The following is a 6,764-nucleotide window of genomic DNA, read 5'->3' as shown; positions in this document are numbered from 1 at the left end:
TCTGAATTCACGTTTGATGTATACGAATATATTATTTGGTCCCACTTCCAGATTTGCTATTTGCTTTGCATATTGTGGGTATGACAATGACCCGACTGCCATTCACAGCCTTACATCGAAAATCGAAAAGGCTCTGGAGTCTAAGAACATAGCCCTTTGTGCCTTCATTGACATTTCAGGGGCTTTTGACATCACGTCATACAGGGCAGTAAGAGATGCCCTGATATGCAAGGGAGTGAGCCCCATCATAATAAATTGGGTGCTTTCTATGCTAAAAACAAGGAAGATCAGGATGGAGCTGGGAGGCACGGAAGAATCTATTACAGCCACAAGAGGTTGCCCTCAAGGGGGTGTACTCTCTCCTCTTCTGTGGACTATGGTTATAGACGGACTCCTCTTCCTACTGAACCACCATGGCTTTGAAACGCAAGGCTATGCAGACGATCTGGTAATTTGTGTAACAGGGCTGCATGGCGAAACGATCTCCAACCGCATGCAACAAACCCTGCGCATTACGCAAAGATGGTGTGACACCGAAGGATTATCCATTAATCCTACTAAATCTACTCTGGTTCCGTTTACCCGGAGGAAAAAGTTATCCATGACAGAATTTACTCTGGGCGGCACTAGAATAGAGCTCTCAAATGAAGCAAAATACCTGGGGGTGTGGCTGGATAAGACACTCACCTGGAATTTACATTTGGATGCAACCGTAAACAAGGCAATAAGAGCCTTCTTCGCATGCACGCGACTTTACGGGAAGACATGGGGACTCTCCCCCAAAATGACTTACTGGTTATTCAACACAGTTGTGAAGCCGGTAGTCACCTATGCATCCTTGGCATGGTGGACAAAAGCGACACAAAGAACTGCTAGCGCAAAACTTAGCAAACTGCACCGAATGGTGTGCATTGGTATAACAGGGGCTATGCGGACCTGTCCTGCTGATGCACTTAGTGCTCTTGTAGGCATCCGAGAACTGCATGGATACACTCAAATTACATTTTAAGTCACTCGCTTTCTTTGCACATCCGCACACACTCGCACTCATTTATTTCCAAACATAACGTGTGATAGCATTGAAAAAACATTGTCGGTTGAGTGAGTAATTCACACCATGATAAAAATATAGTAAGGTAGAACCGCTGAGAGTCTTTTTTTAAATTCTTGACGTTTCCAAACAATTTAATTTTTAAATTCACTCACAAACTCACACACACATTTTAATTTTCAATCTCAAGCAATAACAATTTCGAACAGTTTCAATTTTTTATTTTCATTTTCATATAATTTTAAAATGTTGGCAAACTTCAAAAAAAATCATGGCCGACAAATTGAGAAAACGGTTCTACCTTGCTATGTTTTTATCATGATTCACACTATCAAGTGCTCGATTCAAATAACAAGTGCTTGATTTGAAAACCAAGTGCATGGCATAACTGCTGTAATGAAAGCATCAAAGAAAAAACATTTGTAAAGACAATTTTTGTTAATTTTATTGGTTTCCTAACTGCATATTATAATGCAAAAATATCAACTGATTAAGGGCATCATCATTTGACAAAAGGTGGCATCTTTTGTCAGAAATAACATTTCCAGCAGAACAAAAAACTCTTTCTGACGATGCGCTAGTTGAAGGAGTGGCTGTTACTCTACGACTGAGTTTATGCAGCAGCGGCATTTCGCATTTGTGTACCTCCCACCAATTAATTATATCGAAGTCCGTATGAAAAAATACCCCAATATTTTCATATCGCCGCAGCTCTGCAGTAGCTTTATCACTTCTGCTCACAAAGGTAGGTTGTTTAAGAAGACCTGAAAACAGCTCAAAGTTGTCTGAAGGTAACAAAGGTGTATCCGCAATTTGTGGTTCCGTTGTACTGTCAGAATTCTCAGTTAACATTCTGATAATTTGTAAACATTTCTCTTTTGTGTACCTTTGCTCAGATTCAGTAAAGTTCTTGAGCTCTTTTGCTGGCGGGTATAAAAAGAAGCACAATTTTTTGTAAATCTGTTAGTTTTCAACAGCAACTGTTTTTAAATAATAAAGAAAACTTATTTTTCAAGTCCCTTATAATGCCGATGTCTTCTGAGGTAACATTGCATTTCTTTTGTAGACTAGTTATATAAATGTACGTCAGGTGCATAACTAAATAATTTAGTAAAACTAAAATATTTAAAAAAATACTTCATCAATATCTTTTTTTTTCAAAATTGTCGTATTCTCTACTAATTGTTTGAAGTCAATGAGTGTCATTCGATTGCTCGACTTGCTTTTCATAACAGCATTTTTCACTCGCTTGACTTGATTTGGAAAGAGTATATCAATGCCATATTTGAAATCAAATGAGTACACTGCAGCTAAACATTTATTTCAAAACTAACTATGAATCTCACTGTATGTACGGTGTTTCTCACTAACCTTATAGAGTTCACAGCAATGAGTTCATACTGTTTAGATGGAAGTGAGTAAACTCATGCTGTTATCTGGTAGGCATACCGCCCTTCCCAATTCTAATAGAGAGGGAGGCCAGTCTCTCGGCACTGAGAATCCTAAATACTTCCGAGTTAAAAACCGGAAACATGACAGGTCATATGATGGTCCTTATGAAATTCACAAATGACCCCATAATGCATATGAGGGACTCAGTAGCTCCGATACTAGTAATTTCTAGGAATTTCAAGGTATCTATTGCGGACCGAGCATCCTAGAGCACAGGAAACCCCTACACCAAACCCGGAGCTGAAGTTTGGTACACTGACGGATCAAATCTTGAAGATGGAAAAACTGGAGCTGGTATATTTGGGTCGAATTTTAAAAGATCGATACCAATGGGCAGCTACCCCACCATTTTCCAAGCAGAGATTCATGCGATCGATATCTGTGGCAGAGAATGCCTCAGAAGAGGAACACCATCTAAAAACATCTGCATTATGTCGGACAGTCAGGCTGCCTTGCTAGGACTGGGCTGGGTGCCGGGGCACGAGGGCCATGACGGCAATGAACAGGCGGACCGCCTAGCAAAACACGGAGCTACCACACTATTCGATGGCCCGGAACCCTTTTGCGGGCTCACCAAAGCCCACTTAAGGGAGGTCATAAACAAGTGGGTCGACAAAAAATTCGATAGGCACTGGAATGAGTGTCCGGGGCAAAGACAAGCTAAGCGGTTCATCTGTCCATCACAAGAAGCTTCAAAAAAGCTCATAAATCTAGGCAGGGAGGACCTTCGACCTATCACTGGGGACTTCACGGGGCATTGTTCCCTGCGTTATCACCTCAGTAAAATGAATCTTTCTGTCTGTCGCTTCTGTGAGATTGACGAAGAAACGCCAGAACACATGTGAATGTGTTGCTCTCGCTAGACGCAGACTCGCTCACCTAGGTGGTACAATACTTCATCCATTCGAAAAATGGAACAAAAAGTCCACCGAAGTGCTAGCTTATATTAAAAGCCTTCACGTATAGGGTAAAGGGTCACGCACAATAGACCACCCTAGAGGTCGCAGTGCTCAAGGCTCATAATAATAATAATAATGACCTGCAAATATTACCTTTTTTGAATTTGAACCACCATTAAATAAATTTTAAATCTAAGTATATATTATTTTAATTATATTTCTTGATTATTTTGTTTAAACAAATATAACATATGACTAAACATTTTTTTAATTCGAATAAATCTCTTAATATTAAAAAATGCACTAACAAGTGATTATTATTTGTCTGGAGTTCATACAATTAATACAATACATATACGCTCATATAAACAATTTTTGTTTAAATTAATTGCATACAAGTTGCGTAATTTATTTACTAACAAATCAATAAAATAAAATAAAACCAAATAGGAAATAGAAAAAAAACAATAAAATAATAAAAAGATTAGTACGCAACAAAACGAGAAAATGTATAAAAGTAGTACAGGTAATAATATGCATATACATACATAAAAAACCAAAAATTGAATATATCGCACACCATCTTCACAAGAGGCCAAACTCAAAAAAAAATTAGATAGATTTTTTTTTTGTATAAATCAATTCGTAGGATGTGTCTCCAATTAATGCAAATAATTTTTGTTCATGATTATATTCTCTTACTAGAAAAGCAGTTATGTGTCCTGATCTGGTTTTTGAGTTGTGCCTCTTTTGAAGAGGGTGTGCGATATGTAGTAAAATAAAGCTAAATCTAAACAGAAATAGGAATAAGTGCAGCAAAACAAAACAAATTACCTATAATGAAATAATAATAATCAAAACAAAAAGTATAAGAAAATTATGCACGATAAAATGCATTATAAAAATTAAGTAAAACAGATTAACAGCCAATTTCACGAAAGCAATTTAAGTGAAAAATTATTTGACTTTATTAAATTTTATATGGAAATTGGCAGATAATAAAAAATCATTTTCCATTTAAACTGCTGGTAAAACCGGATGTAAAAAATTGCTCAGAAGAATACAAATACAAAATCAAATAGTGTGAAATAAAACAAGTAATTTTTAAGCAAAAGATTATCGTTGATTTCTTCATGATCCAATGGTCGGATCTAAACCAAAGTAGTATGGGACCATAACGGTAACATAAATACAAACAAAAAAAATACTCAGACGAACTGATAATCTCCTTTTTTGAAGTCGGTTAATATTATACATAAATTGAAACTAAATAACAGGGAAATTCTGGCAACTGTCTTTCAGCTCACCACAGTCTTTTCGAAAGACTATCTGAAAGATCTGCTAACGAGGGGCTTAGCGGTTTTCTGTTTTTCCTTTAGCAGTAAATTTCCTACAAATTAAATTTAAAAAATTCTTTTTAAAGGAATAAAAATTAAAACTATAAAAAAAATTAATTGAAAATTAAAACAAATAAAACTAAAAACGAAAAACATCTAAAATAAATTCATGTAAAGTAAATAAAATTAAAGAAATATATATTTTTCTCTTTGAAATAATGCAATTTAAAAAAAATAAAAAATTTTAACTAAAGAAAATAAAAAATTTTATTGAAAAAATTAAATTGTCTAAAAATTAAAAAATATTCTTGTATTTTTCTTTTCAGTATAATATAATCTAATAATTAAAAGAAAATTTAAATAAAATATGTTCTAAAAATTAAATTATTTCAAAACGAAAGGAAAATTTAATTAAAAAGTGTAAAACTGAACTAAAACCAACCTAAACAATTTTTATTAAAAAAAGTTAAGATTTCCTAAAAGCTTAACAAAAGAGTATATAAACTTTTCTTTTCACAACATTATTCATTTGAAAAAAAACGGCCTTAAGCTCAATAAAATAGTTGAATATAATTGTTAAAAGGCCATAAACATCAAAAAAAATTGTCTCAAAACAATAAAACCTTAATATTAAATTTAAACAAAAAAAAATATGAAAAAAGAAGAATAAAATTAAAGTTTCTAATAATTAAATGAGATTAAAGGTTAAAAAGATTTAAGACAATAAAATCAAAAAATTAAATAAAAAAAGGAAAAATACATAAAAATAAGGAAATAAAATAATTTTCTAAAGACTAAAAAATATTCATATATTTTTCTTTTTAAAACAGCTATATATTTTAATTAAAAGAAGATTAAATTTAAAAAAAGAAATAAAATTTAATTGAAACAGAAAAAAATTCATCTGCCCGGGGACTCGACCTCGGAGCTCTCGAATGGCACGCCAATGCATTTTTCACTCGGCCATTCCGGAAGTTGGAGGAGCGCGAGCAAAATATGAAATTGCTTTCTGTAAAAAGCTTTTCACCATGAAAGTTGGCAAGGGAGCTTTTTTTGGAAGACTTTTGTGCCAGAATAAAGAGAATATTTCAAACTATCTTGCCTACTGTCCTTAAATCGTCTTACAAGAGACCTTCAAATATCTTAGCGAGAATTGCCCTGTTAGTTCAAGAAAATTAAATTAAAATCCTGATTATGAAAAGAATGCACTATGTGATTTATTTCCGAAGAGTTTAACATGTATGTATCTAGATCTTTATGGATAAGGGCATACACAGCAGCTAGCTGAATATTAAAAGTAAAGATTAATAAAAAATATACCTATAAAAAAAACAGGATAAAAAACCAATTTTTTGGTTTCAACTAAATATTTCAATTTTTATGCTGTTTTTTTCATTGCACTAAAAGTATGTGAATGCTCAAATTTCGCTAACGCGCTCGCTGTGAATGCCCCCAGTTAGTTATATTTCGTTTTTTTTTTGTTTTTTGTAATGGAACAGTCGAATGTATTTAATAACATTTTGAATATTATATTTATGCATTTCCTTAATTTCGTGGATTTACGTATGTTTTTGTTTTATTTATTTTCTTTAAGTATTCGTATGTAACTATTAATGTTTTGTTATTTTTAACATTTGGGTAACAAGTCCCTTGCAGTCTATATTCAAAAATACCGTTAAGTTCAGTTATGTGCTTTCGTAATTTGTTATCCCAATATTTACTACGTTGTTTAAATGCTAATGCAATTATCTTATACATACATATATATTAGGGCGGCTCAATTTGTATGTGAGATATTTTTGACTATGCGCGTGTGGCATATAAGTATTCTAGGTGAATTTCTAAGAAAATTTGCCGCAGAAACCATTGATCTAAAATCAATTTCAAGCATGCCAAATTGCTAAAATAGATTTTTGTTCCTTCGTAGCGTTTAATTTACTGTAGTGTCATAAATAAGTTTTTAATTTTATTTTTAAACATGCTTTAAGAGTTTTTTTGTTTTAGAAATCCATTTTAAAACATTAA

The sequence above is a fragment of the Rhagoletis pomonella genome, unplaced genomic scaffold (genome assembly GCF_013731165.1).
Source record: "Rhagoletis pomonella isolate Grant_MI unplaced genomic scaffold, Rhpom_1.0 Rhpom_scaffold_00008, whole genome shotgun sequence".
NCBI classification, from domain to species: domain Eukaryota; kingdom Metazoa; phylum Arthropoda; class Insecta; order Diptera; family Tephritidae; genus Rhagoletis; species Rhagoletis pomonella.
Note: the sequence above shows the minus strand (reverse complement) of the source record.